This window comes from Cupressus sempervirens, chromosome 4, assembly GCF_028749045.1.
Source record: "Cupressus sempervirens isolate cs-2001-9-10 chromosome 4, ASM2874904v1, whole genome shotgun sequence".
Classification (NCBI taxonomy): Eukaryota; Viridiplantae; Streptophyta; class Pinopsida; order Cupressales; family Cupressaceae; genus Cupressus; species Cupressus sempervirens.
Genome location: NC_143121.1, coordinates 432,361,229 through 432,382,779, shown reverse-complemented (window position 1 = coordinate 432,382,779; position 21,551 = coordinate 432,361,229).

Below are 21,551 nucleotides of genomic sequence, written 5' to 3'. Positions count from 1 at the left end.
ACAATTCATTATCAAGTAACCTAAGGAGGAAGAGTGTTCCATTATTGTTATTGCATCTTGAACTACCACTTGTTGGGTCCATTAACCCTGTGGAGATTTTATTTTTATTTGTGAGGGGGGAGGTTTTGAGGCTCTGAGAAGGACACAAACCCAAAACATAAGGTTGAGATTCTCAGATGGGATAAGATCGTGCTTGACAAAGATCCCCATCCTATTAACTAGGATTTCAATGATTTATGGATCTCTATATTCCAAAGGAAGATTTGGGAAAGCTATCTAATAGGACATAAATCCTCACATGAAAGGCTCAAGTTTAAAGTTAGGGACATGGGATAATGTGACAATGCCATACCCTAGACAAAACCAACCTCTGAATTGATGAACTGAATTTCTTGCTAAAGGAGAATGAAAGAGAGTAATGAAAAAAAGTGGAATCATGATCAAAGAATATTACCTCTTTGACCTCATGTTAATGCTATAGAACCCATGACCTAAATTAATTTTTTTGAAGATTGTGTGTGGATAATTTTCCTACTAGTGTCATGTTCCTCAAAAAGGAGATGTGGGATGCCAACAGACCCTTAGGTAACGTTATTTCAAGTTGTTCCCCTCTACTCGCAGCATGTTCTCATTTTGAATCGTATCCATTGTTGTTTGCTTCCTTTTGTAGACGTGTCTAACTCTTTTACCTAGTAGCTCCTTTGGCCTAAGGTAAGAATCTCCCTTATGTTGTGCACTATACTTACTCCATCACTTGGGTTATCATTTGGATTGAAGGAGGTTGCATGATGCTATGTGGGTGATTTTGTCCATGTTCTTTCTCCTTATTTCTTCTGATCTTTGCAACATTAGAAGACTCCGCATTTTCAAATATTTAAATGCCCTCCTATGTAGGTCTCATATCTTCCATTGTAATTCCTTAGTTTATTAGCATTTCACTATTTGTCACACTATTCTTTCCCTTTTTGTTGTTGCCTTCTTGCATTGAGGATTTTCATAGATATCAAAGCGTTTCGGGGGGACATCCCTTTGGAGTTGTAACCCTATTTTCCTTCCACCAAGTTGGAAATGCATAATTAGGGAAAAAAAAAAGGGTTTGTTTGGTTAAACCATAGCCTTCTTACTAAAGATGTGTGAAGAAGGTTGCAGATCTGTAGGGTATTCTGAGTGATTCCAACATCTACAATCACTAACCTTCTCTACAAACTTGCAAGTTTGAAAACCTATTCCCACCCATCTGCTCTCTATCATTCTCCTTCATTTATATGAAAAATTGTATCAATGTCAATGTATACATTTGATTATCTTATGTAATGTTTTGTAATGTAAAGTCATATGTTACGTGTTGTCATCAATGCTAAAGGGGGAGATTGTTATCCCCAAGTGATGATGTAACTGAGAATGGTACGAATGTATGTAGGAGAGTCATATCAGTTGTTATATTGGCATTAATATCAAATCTTAGTTAGCTAGAAATTATGCTAATTTGGTAGAGTGCCATATAATTTAATTGATGAAAATGATTTGTAGAAAGTATGTTGATGATAGAGTTGATTGGCATGGTATTGAATGGGCACTTGAATGAGTTAGATAGTTATAATGTAATGTTGCTTTGATTATTTTACAATCATGTAATCTTCTAATGTAATGAGCTATATGAGCTACATCGAGTAACAAGGTAAAAGATTGGAGACAGTGTTCACCAAGTGAGTATAGTTGTTACTGAGCAATTGGCTAAGCATAGCTGAAGTTCAATATTAACCAAGTAATCATGTATTAACCAAGTGATGTATTGCCTAAGTGAAATGTTATGTTCATGGAATAACAAAAAAAATGATTTTTTTTGTAAAAATGGAATATGAGGCCGATTTATGGTGAAAATAAAGAATGTTCAAGAAGTTCAAAGGCATGAGTCAAAATTTATTGTAAGATCTACGGTTTCAAAAACTTTTCACTTCAATTTTCTATGTATATTAGAAGCCAAAAACTTATTTCAACTCCTTCTTAAATAGTAGTCTCCTTACTTTCAGATTCTTCCAATTAGTGTTGCTTATTCACAATCAGTGATCATAGATTTACTATACTTAGTCACTTATAAAATATAAGTTTGTGCTCATCTTTATCCTTCTTCAATCTCCATCATCGATGAAGATCTGATTAAGGATATTGAAGAAGGATAAGGACGATCAAAAAGTTATATTTTATAAATGACTAAGTATAGTAAATCTATGATTGATGATTGTAATTAAGCAACAATAATTGGAAGAATTTGGAAGTAAGGAGACTACTATTTAAAAAGTTGGAACAAGTTTTTGGCTACTGATTATTGTGTAATTTTTGGAGAAAGAAAATTGAAGTAAAAATTTGTTAAAGCTTAAAGAAGCAAGGTGAACCAAGAAAATCAGAGAAAAGATCAAGAAGAGAAGAGTGAAAGAGATAAGGTGTGAATCAACTAGTAAGAGATCAGAAAGAAGAAGATCAACCAGAATTAATATTTTAACAAGGTAGTGCTAAACCTAATAGATCATTTATATTGTTACTTTCTAATCATTATAGAAGAAGAATCTCTTAATTGAGTGGACCTAACAAGTCTATGAAATCCTATATGTTAACATCGATTAGTGGTGTTTATAAGTCCTTTAAAGAAGGCCACTCTTTAGACAGGATCAATGAGTGATAAGATCTAGAGGATCTTTTGTTGTAAATCCTCTAACAATGTCACATTAACAATGTGTGTGTAAACCTTTAACAAGGTTGGCTCCTTGTAGAGCTCACTTCAAAAGAGTGATTTTTTCTGGGTTTTCCGTCCTACGTCATTTTTCACTTTACATTTTTTCCATGTTAAAAATCTTGGTGTCAAATGTGTGATTTTTGTTATGTTGTAAGTTGATTTTCAAAAAATTTATTTATTATTGTAACTCATAAACAACTAGGTAGTAATAAAGTCTTAATACTTACATTCGATAGTAACAAAAACAATGAGTTTACAGTTTGAAGTAAAATGATTATGAGAGTTGGCTATGATGATGAATTATATGACCAAATGAATATTTTTTATGTTTATGAAGTTTGATTTAGTACTAAAGTGTTTGAAGGAACTGTAGGATAATTGGACATAACTTATTCACCCCCGCCCCGCTTAGTTATCTAACAAGAACAACCAATCTCTAAAAGACAACAAGCCTTGGTAGTGGTTCCAAGGCCCCATAGTGTTCATATTATACCAAAGGATCAGCCTTTACCAACTAATGAGCCTATCAAAATAGCACCAATGCCTATGCTTACTTAAGTTGATGTTGTTGCTAGCAAAGAGTAGCTGAGGGTGAGCTTGAGTTCATTCAAAATTATGAATCAAATAAGAAAACTCATGTAAGTGTTTCTATGTTGGATGACTTGACCAAAGCAGGAAAAAAAGAGTTTATGAAGGATACTTTGTCTAAAATTTCATTATCTAGTGAACCTACTCAGGAGAAATTTAAGGTTTTGGTCACTAATACATCTCAATCACAAAAGGATCAACAACCTCCAAGAGTTTAACCACCACCATTTTACGTCACCCTAATTATTGTTAATTTCTTCCTCTATAATTGCATGATAGACTCAGGTGCTAGTAGTTTTTTCATGCCTAAGAAAGTAGCTGACAAGCTAGGTTTGTCTCATGATCCTCTTGAAAAGGGGGTTATTTAGTTAGACAGTTCAACTATTAATATAATTGGGGTAGTTAAATACCCGAGTCTTACATTGAATGAGTGTCCTAATTTTTTTATCCCTTGGGATATCAATGTTATTGACTCACTACCTCTTTTTTCCATATGCCTAAGTAGAGACTATAAGACTAATTTGGGTGGGTATCATTCTGCAAATTGGTCTCATTTGTTCTTCAAGACTAGGTATGGCACTACGATCCAAATGAAATATGAATTACTAGCTAAATATCATCTTGAGCTCTACACACCTAGCCCAATAAATGCAAATCTGGCATTCCATGAGCAACAACTTGCTATCCCATATCCAAATACCCCTATTGAGAATATACCAGATATGGTTTGGATGAGTGGGAAGTTGAGAACCTAGAAGAAGATCCTTTTAAGAACATGGATTTGGTTGGAATTGGCATATATATCATGTATGAACAACATTGTATCATTCCAAACTTAGTCAAATGAGAGGTGTAAGAACCTAAAAATTAGCATGATGGCCTATGGTAGTTGTTCTTTGATGGAGAAAGAAACAAGGTGGGTTCTGGTGGTGGTTTTATGTTGATTTCAACTGAAGGGAAAATGTATTACTCTATTGTCTACTTTACTCTAAGTTGTATAAATTATACACCAGAATTTGAGGCACTTATTCATGGTCTAGAATGGGCTAGGAAGATAGGTATTATGTTTTTGCAAGTCTTTGAGGATAGTGATTTGATTGGTAATAAAGTTTGTAATAAAAATATCTCTAAAAACGATGTGCATAAGATGTACAAGCATAGGGTGTGGAACTTGATTAAATCTTTTGATGCTTTAACCTCTTTTGTGTACCCAAAAGTCAAAACAAACAAGAAGACAAGTTAGCTTCCATGGGATCTAAATTTGATATCCCAAAGGAGGTTAAAATGAAGAGAGACAATAATATGTGAAGGCGATTATGAGGCCTTCAATTCTGGACAAACAAGTTAGTTGGAATTTTTTTGAGAATGATGAGACAATTTTAAACTTTTTAATGGAAGAAGCTAAGTTTTCAAATGTAAATTAAAAAAAGTTAGAACACTATGATGATCAACTTTTGTAATTGAAAACTAACAAGTTACCCAAGGGATTGGTCACCCTTGAGTCTATTTTTAATGGTGATGATTAGCTAAGGAGAGACAAGGAAAACTCGACACTAAAGGAGGAACATACCAATCATTTGACGTACTCGTATGCTCAAAACACGAACAAAAAGATTTTATTTCCTTTTTCCAAGAGTTTAGTGATGTATTTCCTTGGGAATACCATGATTGGAAAGGATTGACCCCCAGTTAGCCCAACACACCATAGAGTTTCTTTCGAATGCAAAAATAGTTCAGTATGAGAAAATCCCCATCAATCCTAAGTTGGAAGCACTAATGAAGGCTAAACTAAGTAAGATGATTGGAGGTAATATCATATTCCCCATTAAGCATACTTCTTGGGTGTCTAACTTAGTTCCATCTAGGAAGAAGAAGGGAGATATAAGACACTATGTTGATTTTTGAAACCTTAATAGAGCCTCTCTTAAGGATCACCATCAAATACCCTCCATGGAATAAATTTTGCAAATAGTTTCAAGATCTGATAGATTTTCTTTACTTCATGATTTTTCTAGATATAATTAGATCCTAGTGAAAGAGAAAGACCAACATAAGACTATGTTCACTTCTAAGTAGGGAATAATGACATAAAAAAAGATGCCTTTTGGGTTGTCTAATGCTAGCGAAACTTTCCAAAAGGAAATGGAGATGGCCTTCCACAGTTTGATAAACAAGTTTCTACTTATTTATTTAGATGAAATTGCTATTTTTTCTAAGGAAACAAGTGAGTATCTTGTGCATTTGAGACACAAAATTGAAAGATGCAAAGAATTTGGAGTGCCCTTGAATCCTAAGAAATGTATATTTGTTGTTCATGAAGGAAAGCTACTTGGCTATGTTGTTTCAAAGCATGGAACTACCATTGATCCTGAAAGAGTGGATGTTATCCTAGCCTTAGCCCTACTAGCACATAAGAAAGCATTGTAAAGTTTCCTAGGTAGAATTAATTTTGTTAGAAGATCCATACCTAAATTTTGCATTATTGTTGAGGTGTATGACTCAGATGCTTAAGGAGAATACAAGTTTCACTTAGACTTAAGAAGATAAACATTGTCTTAACAAGGTAAAAGAATCTATTTCTATAGCACCTACTTTTATTAATTCTAATTTATCTTGTATTCCTTTGGAAGCACAAATTTTATTTATATAGTGTTGGCACAAAATAATGATAAGAATTAGGAACAACCAATAGCCTTCTATAGCCAGGATTTGGATGGGTATGAATAGAGGCATACTTTTATTGAAAAACATGTTTTGGCTATTATTCAAAGTTTGAAAAAGTTTAGACATTTTGTTTCACATAATACTATTTATCTTATGGTTGCAACCCTAGTATTAAAGACTTTCCATTGAACAAGGGTCATAACCATAAGAGGGCAAGTTGGATCACAAAAGTCATGGAATATGACATTTATATTATTATTACTAAGTTGATTATAGGAAAAGGCTTGTGTGAACAACTAGATGGACAACCTAGTGATAGTGAACTAGAAGAGTTGGACATTGTTCTAATCAATGGTGATGAAAATAGAGTGATGAGGTAGAAAATACCTCAAGTTGGGTAGCAAAGATGAAGCATTATCTCCTCACTAGTGAGTGACCTCAAGATTTAAATAATGTAAAAATAGGGTACTACCATTTGCAAGCAAGTCCATTTGTTTTTATAGACAATATTTTGTATAGAAAGGACTATCATGAGGAATTTCTAACATGAATAGAACTAGATCATATTGATAAGATTCTAGAAGAATTTCATGATAGGGTAGCTGGTGGATACCTTGCACCTAGAACTCCAGCTCTTAAAATTATGAGAGTAGGATATTTTTGGCCGGATCACTACAAGGATGCATTTTGATGGGTTAGAAAGTGCAAGATATGTGCTCTATTTATTAGTAAGAAAAAACAAGCAACCCTTCCCCTTCACCCTATTCAAGTTGAACAACCATTCCTCAAGTGGGGGCTAGATTTAATAGGTCCTATTAACCCTCCTTCTAGTTCTCATCACAATTAGATCATGATAGCTACAGATTATTTTACTAAATGGAAAAAAGTTGTTTCTCTAATGGATTCTAATGAAACTTCAATCCTAAATTTCAATCAAGATATTGTGGCTAGATTTGGTGTTTCAAATTCTATTACTTCTAATAATCGTTTAGCTTTTATTGGTATGAAATTTTAGAATCGGCTTTGAGATATAACATATACTTAAACATCTCATCTCATTATTAACCATAGGGTAATGGTCAAATTGAATCAAAAAACAAAAATCTGATTTGGATTATAAAAGGACCATTGAGGGTAATCAGAGAGCTTGGCACAACAAGCTAATTTTTTCCCTCTAGGTTGAAAACTTAACCCCTTAGAGGTCAAAAGGTAACTCACTCTATCCTCTTGTGTATTGTAGAGAAGCAAGGCTACCTCTTTCTATTTAGTTACCTACTTTAGGATTGATTATTTGATCAAAGAAGAAGCTATAGAGGTTAGGCTTGTTGAACTAATTAAATTAGAAGAAAAAATAAAGAAAGAATTGCAAAATATTGAAAGTCATCAAGAATAGATAAAATGGTCATTTGATACAAAAGAAGTACCCAAGACCTTCAATGTGGGTGACTTAGTTCTCGAATGGGATGAACTGAAGAACATGCCTAGGAAACATACAAAGTTTGATGCATTATGGAGTGGCCCTTTTGTAATTCCAAAATGCAAAACCCACAATGTTTTCCAATTGTCTAATTTAGAAGGAGAGAGGAGCTTCCTGTCCTAGTTAATGGGATACACCTCAAGCCTTGCTATTGATGTTAAAATTTCTACCCCTATACATTAGTGGTTAGTTATTGTTTCAATAAGTGTGTTACACAAGTTCAATTTTATGTTTTCCCTAAGTGCTAGAGCCCAATTTTAGTTTCAATTGATGCTAGTTTTTGTTGATTGGTAATAATTTTGAGACTTATTGATGTTAGTATCCAAGAACACTTAAAAAATACCATTAATTGGTATCATTAGGTGGAGCACCCACTCTAATATTTCATTAGCACTCACTTAAGAGGACTCTATCAAACCATATCAATAACCCTCAAATGGTTAGTTTGATTCAGTTTCAATTTTGTTTCAATTTTTGTTTGAAAGAGACTCAATGCCCAATGGAAAAGCTAAGAGAACTAGTCAAATGATTCTTATCAAGCAAGCAAGCAATGGAAGTCACCAAAAATATTATAATTTTTCAAATTCATTCATATTGGTGACATTTAGTAGCCTAAATACTAGGTGAATTTTGTTCCACAATACCCTAGTTTTTTTTTTATTTGATCTTTGATTAAGTTTGTGTTCATTTTTATAAGAAAGAAAAATCAAGTACCTTTTCGTTTATATAAGAGTTGGAATGAAAGTACAAGTTGTAAAGGAAAGTACAACATCATATGTACAACTTTGAATATCATTTATATATTCAATGAAATATTAAGTGTGTACAAGAGAAAGTGTATGTGATGTTAATCAAAGAAAGTATATTGGCTTACATAGGTTATGAGCATAGCCAACAACATGCATAATTCCCTAAAGATAAATACATGCATACATAAAGATAAGAGAGATACTAGGTACTAGACATTGCCTGAGAAGAAAATGCAAATGTTGATCCCTTGTTTTGACTCCCACATCTTTCCAACATCTGGCATGCCTTAGAACCTACATTGGTTTCATAAAGAGAAAGGGGAGGGCTAGATCCAAAAACATGTAAGCAATGTCTGATATCATGCAAATGATCTTACAATAATGCACACATATATCCATCCCTAATTATTAAATAATCAAATACCCAATTGGATGTACTCAAGACATGTGCAAGGGAATCAAAAGATGATGCAAAAGAAGAAAGTATCATATTGTTTTATCTAACTTGTTTGTTCCATGTATAGGAATAGAATATTTTGTATATTTCTTTCCAATGCAATAACTTCCCTGGTCAGAAAATCAAAAAATCCCAAAGGGTAGCCCCTCTGAGCTCCTTTTGAAATTAAGGATTATTTGAGCAAGAACACCTATGGATAGTACCAAAGTCTCTCTCAATGTTACACATTAGTCCAATGAGGGAGATTGGTAGCTACATTATTAAGATTTACTAGAATCACTCCAAGACTGAAGCAATGTTGCAGTCTCAAGACATAATCATAATGGAGGCCCTATGGGTAACTGGAAGAAAGATCACCAACCTGAAGGAGAATATACATGCACATATGAAACATCAAGAAAGGTATCTAGAAGTGATAGGAATTGTATAATAATGAGCTTAATACTACAAGAACAAGTCAAGGGCCCACATGGAACAAAAATGCATGCAACAAGAACATGGTATTAAAGGTGAAAGTTTGGTTTTAGCATCAAAATAATACATCAATGGAGGATATGATCATGCATACATATAGAGTACATCAGCAAATAGTAATGTATGTTTGCACATATGTTAAGCAATGAGACACATCCAGCCCTACAAAAGCATGCCACAGGATCATCAACTTCTACGGGTGGTAGAAACATCAATAAAAATAATCAAAATTATCAACCCATTTTCACATGCACAATTTAGATATCACACACAACCTTGAAGTAGAAAAGCCTTACTTCCAAGCAGTAATGAAGCATATTTTAGCTTCATGTATTAGTGGGTTTTCAAGTTATGGCCCTCATAGGCCTTCTATCAGTGACAAGAAGTAATAATGTAGAATGAGAATGATTGAATGCTCATTTCCTGACATGCAATCTAAGAACCTAGCAATCAAACCTGATTGAGATATGGAAATAGAAATAATGCTTACAACACTATGCATGGTTTTTAATTACAGTAAATACATTGTCAAAATGATTCGTTGGATGCATCAAAATGTAAGTATACAACATGGATAATTAGAAATATAGCCCACAACCTACATAATAAAAAATAGAAAAATCATATGGAGAAATGATGCCCTAGCCATCATATAGATCACAACTCTTCAAAGAATCATAATCTTTTATATGGAGGCAGAAGCAATAGGAACAAGTCATCATACCTGTAGCAAAAGGCATGGATTCAAAGAATGCAACCCAAGGCCACCATTTTCTAGAAAAGGTGAGTATAATGGAGCTGCAAGTAAATGTAAAACAAAAAATATTTGAACATAAACATCATTAGTATATAGCCCATGACCTAAATGGAAAACATATAGAAGCAATCACATCAAAGTGATGCCCTTCAAGAAAAACATTTAGAAGTGATAGGAACAAGTCATCATCCAGTAGCAAAAGGAGTGGGTTGAAAGTGTCCAACATGTGGCCTCCATGTAATGGATTGTAGGAAAATTGCATAAAACAAAGTATGGAGATCTTATTCAAGTGATGGATCTTCAAAATCAAAACCATTGTCAAATGCCTCAAATGCCATATGATAAAAATGGCACATGAAATGGGGTTGTAAAAGCATGAAACCAAGTGTAAAACATCCATGATTCTAAAACATGCACAAATCAAAATGTGCAACAGCCTTCATAAGCATTCATAGCAAATAGAATGAGAAAATGGGGAAATGAAAAATCAAAATCCTAAATTATAAATTGAAGATTATTGTTTCTAATTTTCAAGCTACAAGAAGTCCATTCAAACAACACTTTCAACCATGGAAAATTTCCAAAAACTTCTCTAGTTTGAAATAGGGCCTCTCTTTGTAGACTTTGAATGTATGGAAACACATTTTAGCTTTTATAGATAACAGTAAAAATAAGGAATCTCAATTGCACACAACACCAAAACTTTCTCAATTGATCTAACTCTCTAAAAATTTGGTTGGCAAAGGCTTTTGTATGCTCTTGGGTTAGTTGGATCTATTTTCCAAATGTTTTCCGAACATATCAAACATTACTTGTAAAGTTGCTCAAAATGTTGCAAAGTTGTAACTTTGCAACTTTTGCAATATTTTGCATTTCATGATGCAACATGCTTCTATCTTATGAAAAATGGTTCCAAACCATCCTAATTAACATCCTAGTCAAAATTCCACCTAATACCAGCTTCCCTATCATTAAATTTCCATGTTTCATCCTTTAGACCTAAAAGTTGTTCACATGCAACTTTAAGCAATAATAACCCAAATTGGACTTCCTGAGGCTCAATCTAACTAGATTTGTTGCCTATGAGTCTTATTACAATAAAACATCCCCAATTGCATCAAGTGACCCCAAAACTTATTAGGTACTCCTGCACTTTTTGTTTACCACATCCATTCTCAATGAATTCATGATAGTTAGGACCATAACAAGAAGCCATATCACCAAGTTTGGTAGATTCATCATAAGTGGAAGTAATGACAAAGTTTTTTGGAAAGAGTTATTTTAAATTTCATAAATGAAATATCATTAACTCTATATTCTCCAATAAAGGTTAATGTGAAATCTAAGGATCCCCAATAATATTCTAAAAGAAAACTTGTACAAGGAAGATCATTATTAGATTCTTGATCTTGTTTATCCTTAATATTTAGATAATTATTTGGTCTGCTATCCATATAAATAGTGTCCATCAAATTATTGTAGATAAAATTGACTTTTTTATTAAGAGTTGAAGGAATAACATGCATAGAATGTAACCAAGGTCTACCCTAAAGAAGGTTGTAATAAAGAAGTCCAAGCATTACACGAATGAGAGTATTTTGAATAACTAGGCCTACTTTGTAGGTAAAGTAATGATGCCTAAGTTGTTATTAGAAACATTATCAAAGCCACATATATGAACATTATTATATTTTATGTTTGAAAGATCAACTTTTTTAATCTCTTTAACCATGTCCATAGTATAAATATTTGTTGAAATTTGGTAATGTGCTTGACTAGAATTAGTTGATAGGTCACAAATAATTGACAAGGCATTAGGTTTTCATTGATGCCAACATGGAAACATAGGTGTAGAATAAAACTAGTATGATCAGTGATAGTCACAACTAGTAATGTAAGGAAAAGCAACATGTAATATGATGAAGTGATTGGTGAAATCATTGTAATAGAAGATAAATTAATAATGATGAATTTTGTATAAAGTGGGAGAAAAGGAATAACTCTTTGAAGGTAGAAACAAGACAGGTATCTTAACAAGTCAAACACATTTTGAATTTTCTTGGGAAATACACAGGAGGAGCCAATGATAATTGGAGACAAGGAATAGAACTCTACAGAGAATATAGAAATATATAAAGAGAACAAGGTACAAGTATGGAAAGCTAGAAATTCAAATGAAGGGATGAGATTAAGTAATAAAAGAGGTTAAGGGGTAAAGGGAATATAGGTAAAGGAAGGATAAACAGTAAAAGAATATATAGAGTGAACCAAACATACAAGAATTATAGATAAGGTACAAAGAACAAGTGATCAGTGAACATAGAATGATAGGTGAAGATAGATACATAGGAGTAATTGTAGAAGCAAAGATCAAGTAGAGGGAAGTTGAAGTGACAACATAATATAAAGGATCTGATAGGAAAAGAAGTGCCAGAAAAAAGGTCAATCAACTTGTTGTTTCCTAATGGTAACAACGAGAGAAATCTCTTAATAGGTTGGACTTTGACCAATCTTGTTATTGTGAATTCCTTTAACAAGGAAGACTCTCAAAAGGAGTTCTAAATCCTCTAACTAAGGTAGATCCTAATAGATATTATTGTACTCCTAATAGGTTGAGCCCACATAATGGGTTTTCATAAAGCTCCTAATAGGGATTTGTGAGTAATGTCCCCTCTATGGTTTTGACATCCCCAGTACAAACTAGAAAAACTAGTAAGAAACCTACCAAACCTACCTATTTCAATTGAGGAAAAAATGGCCATACTACTAATGTTTGTAGAAGCAAGCCTATGATTACTAAACCACATTTTTAAAAAGGTCATTACTACAATTATTTAAAGTATGGTCATATGGCTTATGAATGTATCTATAGCATAAGGAACAAAGCAAGTGGGAGTAAAATTAATCATTATTTTTATACTTGCAATAAGTATTAACATTAAGCTAAATATTCTAGAACAAAATCAAAGGTTCCTTAATCGCCTATCAAGTGATTTCCATGGATAAGGAGAGACAATTTGATGACTTTTTGTATAGTGTGTAGAGATTATGGACATGTGGAACTCAACTACAAAGTAATAACCATGAGAGGTAATGCAAGACCTTGAAGGTCGATTAGTATAATGGCATGCTTTGTGTTTCACAAGATTGATCATGTGGAAAATGGCTATAGGATGAACAATTGGAATAAATTTGGTTATGTAGAAACAATGAGAATTGAGATGAACAAGATGTAGAAAAAGAAGGAAGATAACAAGGAAGAAGTCAAGACACGGGATTAGGAGCCATCTACCATACGTGTATTGGTCTCTTCATCAAACTAAGTCAAGTGTGGACTTAGTATGAGTACTTAAATGAACATCACTATCCAATCCCAAAAAAGATAGTCATTTAAAATCTGTAGAGGAATGTGTGATGTGATGACTAGGCCTTGAAAAGTTACGATAAAACCTACTAAGAAATTGTAACATGATAGCATTAAAAGGTACACACTTTAACTACTGTAAAAAAAGGTTGTAAAATCTACTAGCTTTAACTGATGAAAAGTAATATTAACCATTAGAAGAGGTGCAGTGACTATTTTAATGCATAAATAAGTGGAAATAGTGATCATTTCTCACAATGCTATTTTGAAACAATATTGAGAAGCTCTACATTGTGATTGTTATTGTATCTAGTGATAACTAGAAGTTTTGTGAGGGATCTTACTATAGTTAACGTAAATTTTGCAATGGATCACAAAATTGATAATCCTTTTTAGATTAATGTAATCAATAAACCTTAACCAAATTTCAAGCTATATTTGATGAAGGAGATTAAAATTGATATGATGGGTTCTTTATCTTTGATACCCCGAAGTCTATTGTTGATAAAGATGCTCGACCATATATTCATTGCAAAACTAAGGAACTTGGAGTTAAATATATCAACAATGTATACAAAGAGTGTATACAAACATTTGGAGACAAAAGGTTTCACACATGCAGTGAGTATTCCAACAGAATTCTAACATAAATGGACAAGATATGTGTTAAGTAGGACACATGAGGAAATGATGTGGTTAGATAGATTACATGTGATAACAAAGGAAATCATCCATCAAGTAACTAGTTTATGCATAATCAGTGGATCCCATCAATCATAATGAATGCATGAAGCTTGGTAATATGACTCACGAAGGAAGAATATAACTCAACAGCTATGAGGGTCAGTATTATAGAATGTGTGGAAGTTAGGTTTGCATCTCTAGTGATTAGTTACAAAATTTATCAATTTAGTAAACTAAACATTGTTCCTGGTGGAGCAATTCATGTGGTATGCATTATGGTAAAAGAAGATCTTGTCTATCATCTAAGTGAAATGCTAGAGAGCTAACTAGTTGCTACATAGACAAGGTCAAATGGGACAAGAGATAACCATTTAGATTTGAATCTATCCTAGTATGTATTTTTTTCTATTTGCAAAATTTCTTTCGAGGAAAGGGAATAGTCTAGTGGTCAACGGATAAACTTGTAAATAGTATAGATCAATGAATTCATTTAGGACTTAGGTGACAATTTCAGCAATGTCATGTGGGGTTATTTCCATTAATTTCAATCAAACATGCATAAGAGGCAAAGATTCCCAAAACATATACTTGAAGAATACAAAGAAGATATATGATTTCTAGTTGACACTAATACATGTACAATACAAGGAATTCAACCTTGAACATTTTGGTTACTAAAAATGGATTATGAAACTGATAAGGATACCATTAGAGCACATACTAAAGATCTTCTATCAAGACATATGAGGTTCACCATTTGTAAAAATCAAGATAGAATTGAAAAAATTGGTAATTCATATAAAGTAATAGAGAATAATGATTATGTTGTCACAAAAGTTTGGAAGGGGTGAATCTAGCATTCTAGTGGTTGCAATTGAAGAATATGAGAAAACAACTCCTTTTGAGTTGATAGGTTGAGAAGAAAAAGAGAATAATATACCCTCAACTAAAAAGCAAGGTAAGAAAAAGAGAGACGAACAAAAAGTTGGTTAAGAAAAGAATGTAGAACAAGAGGATATAGGTGTATGTATTATTGAAGAGAGTAAACTTGTTGAAGCCAAGGAAAGTGAAAATGCCATAGTTACTCATGTTGATTATGTAGTAAATGACATATTAGATAATGGGAAACTGGAAGATATAGCAGGTAACTATGAATACTATAACGAAAGGGAAAAAATGAAAGTTGAAGTAGTTGTCAAATGCAACATTTCATATATCAAAAATAGGTAAATTTTATGGGTCAATACCTAAGGAGCTCTATATGTTAGTTGATGGAAGATGGAGAGTTGCATTGAAGTTGAACAAGGAAATTAGTAAATGAATAACTTGATGGCCTACATTTTCACCATTCTAAAATTCTAAGAGTCTACTATGAAAATTTAGGTTAAATAGGTGAAATTAGGGTTTTCATATTCTTGTTGCAGAGGCCTTGTTATAAAAGCCCTAATTTAATGTTTGTATATATTTTTTCCTCATATTTCCCCCATTTAATGTCTTAATCGTTGTTTATTTCAAATATATGTGCATGTCTTTTCATGCTTAAAGAAAAATTATAGTGTTAAGTTGTGAATTTGCAACCCTAGCTTCATCGCTATATCTCTAGCTTTTTAAGCTCTAGCCTTTTTAAGGTCATGATGATGCAGTGCAACTTGTTGCAATATTTTTGCGACTTCTCTATGGTTAATTGTGAACTTTCAATTTGAGCAACAAAAGTGTGATACAGTTTGTTAAGAAGTCTTCGCAGTATCCTTGCGGTCAACTATATCATTCCATCTTGACTAGCGAGGATGCAAAGGACCTTTTCATGCTAGATCTCCAGTGTTACGATAGTCCATAAGCATGCCACATGGATCAATTTGAGATAGAGCACTATGATGCAACAAGTATGATAAGTAGCAAAGCAAAGATCAATGCAAGAGAAAATCGTGATGCTTTTTCACAGCTTAAATCTCTAATTATCAATGTTGCATGGAGATATGGAGATTAACCTTAATCACAAGTTTGCATAGCTAAGAACACAGTTTAAACTAATAGTGGTGAAGCACACAAACAATCTATATGATGCAGAAGCTTGGTTTACATTGGATCAAGGTCAAAGGTATAAAGCTAATTAACTGTTACGAAGGAGAGATAAAGCTAAGCTAGTTGTGTTTTCCACTTCTCCAAGTGCCTTGAAGGCATGAAAATAAAGTGGAGAAGTAATGAACAACCAAGTGTTGAACTGTAATGCCGCTTCCCATGTTGAGATCTATAATGCTATAATTAGGTGGAGAACACAAGATCAACTGTGTTTGCAGCTTCACATCATTAAGAATGTGTTTAGGACTAATAGTTGAGATTCAACAATAGGGATAGATGATATAAAGACTATTGTTAATGTGTGATATCATGGCTAGGGACGTAAGAGAAATAAAGTCTCGCATAGCAGTGTTGAAGGGATATCAACTATGTTCACCACTTTGCATGGTCAAAAGGATTAGTATAAAGATGTGTCGGGAACTAGAGATAAGGGGTGACAGGCAACATCACAACCTAGTAAAGTGGTTAGCATTCAAGCCTTGTGATGTGGTGAAAAGTTCAAGTTGCCAAGGTTTTGCACCATCACGTTTTAATTGAAGGGTTGTTGATAGCTAGAGAGAACTGGAGATAATGAAAGAAAATGGTTGTTGCTACTTCACAACTTCTTAAAACATGAAGTACTATATGAAAAAGGTACATCTTGGGTATTAGATTGGTAGTATAGACATCATAAAACATGAATGCAATGGTTTTCTAAAATTTGAAAGATTTGATGCATATTTTCCTTAAATGCCATTCAGGGATACCTTTAAGAAACCCCTCCCAAAAAAAAGCCTAAAATGCTGGCGAATCCAACATCTTGAAGGCAAGAAAAATTTAATATTGAGGGCAATTTTTTTGTTCCATATAGAGAAATAAAATATTATATGTTGGCAATTTTTTTCTTGCCCTAGCAAAAAATATTTTAAATATGGCGAATTAATATTTTTTTTTCACTAATGGATATTTAAATGATGGCTATCTTTTCCCTTGCCAAAAATGAATTAATAATGTCAAAGGCTAATTACTTGTTTTGTAAGAAAATGAATAATAATGGTCTTGGCTAATCTTCAGTGGTAAACTGAAAAATTATTTGATCTGAAAGCAAAATTTGCACATGTATTGGCTAGTGACTGTACTGACTGCTGAGTAGTCACTTTCAAGTTTCAACTTGTGTACTGTCTTAGGTGTGTTATTAATAATGTCGTAACATCGTTACGTCAATGTCACAATTACCAAGTCAACTATCGTCACTTTTGTTACGTTAATAGTAAATACAATAGTTTTATTGACTATTGATTAGTTAGAGATCAACGATAGTAGATGCATCTCAGGGCCACTCACTTGAAAAGACTTGGGAGTCGCACGTAATTCTTCGGAGTGGAGACACGTGAAAAAGTTTGCATGGAAATCATTAATAATTTTAGGCACTATTGACTATCCGACATTAATGTCAGCACAAGTTGGTGTTTCACACACTTGAAAATTAATAGGAATACAAAAAAATAAGATATGGAAGATCGCAAATGCCAAAGAATTAGATGCAACTGTAGTCTGCCATTAAATAGGCTCTTCAATTCCTCTTTCAATATCATTTCTCATATTCTAATTTCTTCAATTTGAATTTGGTTTGTAGTTGCAGTTTACAGAGTTTTCAGTTTCTTGAATCTTAGTCATCGATATGCCAATTCGCCTGAAATGCACTAATATGGCTTTGCAAAAGCCCTTTCTGGGAAAAATTCCTGATGATGTCTTTGTCATGGTTTGCAAGGTAGATGGCCGAAGATCTTTTATCCGCTATGCTATATGCATAGTACTCGGCCATGATTTTTTAAGAAATGATAAGAGGTACCATGTGTCCACGGATATTACCTCCCACTTTCTCGCGTCTCTTCTCAACCTTAGAGGCAGGCAAATAGACATGTTGATGCTTCTGTGTAACATTTTTAAGAAAATATTTTTAGAAGATGATGTCAAAATTATTGTATTGGATGAGCAGGTACCGAGGCCAAGTATTGGCATCCCTTTTGCAGATGTAGCGGACAAGTGTTGGGTGGAAAGCATAGGGTGCATTATATATAAGCATCCTTTCTTGCTCGGCATGAACGAACGACAACTGACTCGGCATCGGAAGTGGGTCCGACTCGAAAGGGATTTTCGGCGAAAAAGGTTGTTGTTGGACGATGACGTCAACGAGACGGACTTCACATGGTTGGACGAGTTCAGTGACATAATCTTCTCCAATAGATTCCTCACGGACAGAATTGAAGACCTTTTTTATTAAAGGCTTCAATCCCTCGACCCCTCAATCTGCTCATGCTTCTAGCCTCCCTGGTTCCCTAATTCCCTGTTCAGTGTTCCCTGTTCCCTTGGCCCTTTAGGGCAAAAAAATGTTTTGATTAGGGAAAAAGTTTGCCAAAAAAATGTTTTCAAGATATCTGTATTTTTTTTTGGATTGAGCCCTGTCATTTTTTGTAAATTACGAAATAGTAAAAGTAGACTAATTAGTAATTTAATCAACTATTTAGAATATGTAAGCTATGAATCAGTATTATGTACACTGTACAGTCTAAAATATTATCAATGAAAACAATAGTTTTTGGCTTCTCAGATCGTTGTTCTTCTTAGCCTAGACTTTGTAAGTTTTTTTTTGGCATCTTGTTTCTCTAATTATGCACTGTCGAAATGTTACTGTTAGTTTGCGACTTAGTTAAAAATAGTGAACTATTAATAATTAACTATTTTCCTTTAATCTGATTGGTTAAAAGTTAACAAATGGAGCTTCAAGGAAAACTAAAGATTAATAGATTATAACCTTAACAAAGTTAAATATAATTTTGATAATTTATGTGTCAAATTTTTATTTCATACCTATCTTGTCACCTATTCCTAACTTTTTTTTTTCATTATGAAATCTTTTAAATGATGAAGAATAGTTTATAAACAATTATCACAATTTTCAATATATGTTAAATTTTAATAATTTATAGATATTATAACTATATTATATTTTAATTTTGAAACTAAATAATAAATATGAATAAAAATAAAGCATTTGCAATTATATTTTTAAATTGTAATTATAACCATATCATATACATATAATATAATTATTTATACTATACTATAATATAATATAATATAATTATAATTTATAACCATATAATATGTATATAATATAATAATAATAATAATGCCCATCTCAATCTGATAGATCGACAACCCAAGATGAATTTCGAGCCGATTTGAAAAATCTTTTCTCATCTACCCAAATTCATTCGGAATCGTGACACATCATTCAATATTTTTCCATCTGCCCAGATTTGTGATGGTCATTATATATTTTATTAAATTTATTATTATTATTATATTATATTATATTATATGTTCTATTATATAATAAATAATTATAAATAAAAATCATATTATTTTTATAATAATAATAAATCTTAAATGATTACATAATATAAGTAATATTATTTTTAATTGAAAGCAAAAAAAAATTATAATTTATAATAAAAATACATTATTAAAATATAAAATATAAACCAATGCACTTACATTAAAAAAAATTAAAAATATTTAACAACAATAATAATTTAATAATTTAATTAAAAATAATAGAACATATGATATAATTATTTATACTATAATATAATATAATGTAATTACAACCATATGATATAATCATAACCATAAAATAGTTATATAATATAATAATAATAATAATAATGATCATCGAGTCATCGACGGCCCGGGACAAATTTTGGGCCGATTTGGGAAATCTTTCCCCATCTACCCAGATGGAAAAAGATTTTCCAAATCAGCCCAAAATTTGTCCCAGACCGTCGATCTATTAGATTGACATGGTCATTATATATTTTATTAAATTTATTATTATTATTATATTATATTATATTATTATATTATATTACATGGTTATATTTATATTTTATTATATGGTTATGATTATATCATATGGCTATAATTATATTATATTATATTATAGTATAAATAATTATAAATAAAAATAATATTATTTTTATAATAATAATAAATCTTAAATGATTACATAATATAAGTAATATTATTTTTAATTGAATGCTAAAAAATATCTTATAGTTTATTAAAAAATACATTATTAAAATATAAAATATAAACTAATGCACTTACATTAAAAAAATTAAAAATATTTAACAACAATAATAATTTAATTAAAAATAATAGAACATATGATATAATCATAACCATATAATATAATATAATTATAATCATAAAATATTTATATAATATAATAATAATAATTATGACCATCAAGTCATTGACGGCCCGGGATGAATTTTGGGCCGATTTGGAGAATCTTTTCCCATCTGCCTAGATTCATCCAAAATCGTGACAAAGATTCCTCAAATCAGCTTGAAATTCATCTCGCGCCATCGAACTATTAGATTGAGATGGTCATTATATATTTTATTAAATTTATTAGTATTATTATATTATATTATATGGTTATGATTATATCATATGGCTATAATTATATTATATTATAGTATAAATAATTATATTATATGTTCTATTATAAAATAAATAATTATAAATAAAAATAATATTATTTTTATAATAATAATAAATCTTAAATGATTACATAATATAAGTAATATTAATTTTAATTGAATGCCAAAAAACATATTATAATTTATTAAAAAATACATTATTAAAATATAAAGTATAAACCAATGCACTTACATTCAAAAAAATTAAAAATATTTAACAACAATAATAATTTAATAATTTAATTAAAAATAATAGAACATATCATATAATCATAACCATATAATATAATATAATTATAACCATATAATATAATATAATAATAATAATAATAATAACAACAACAATGACCATCGAGTCATCGACGGCCTAGGATGAATTTCGGGCCGATTTGGAGAATCTTTTTCGATCTGTCCAGATTCAAAATCTTTTCTCATCTGCCTAGATTCATCTAGAATTGTGACAGATGGAAAAAGATTCCCCAAATTGGCCCAAAATTTATCGCAGGTCGTCGATCTATCAGATTGAGATGGTCATTATTATTATTATTATATTATATTATTTAATATTATATTATATAAATAATATTAAATAATATAATATAATAACAATAATAAATTTAATAACCATTTGATAGTCTATAGATTGATGGCCCGAGATGAATTTCGAGCCAATTTGGGGAATGCTTTCCCATCTGCCAAGATTCATCCGGAATCATGACACGTGTAACTTATGTACATCACTACATTATTTAATATTAACTCTGAGTCTTGACAATTTATTATGGTTAGATGTACATTGTACATAAAAGTTAAAACCATTAATTACTTATTACTTTCATTTTAACTATTAAACTTCAAGTATTACCTTTTTAGAGTATGAAGTTGAGAGTTCTGAAACTGTAAGACGAGAGTGCAATACAATAGCCATAGGGTTTTCAAATTTTAAAATTTCAAAGACTGGTAGAATTCCATTTTGTGTTCTGATTTCTAAAGAC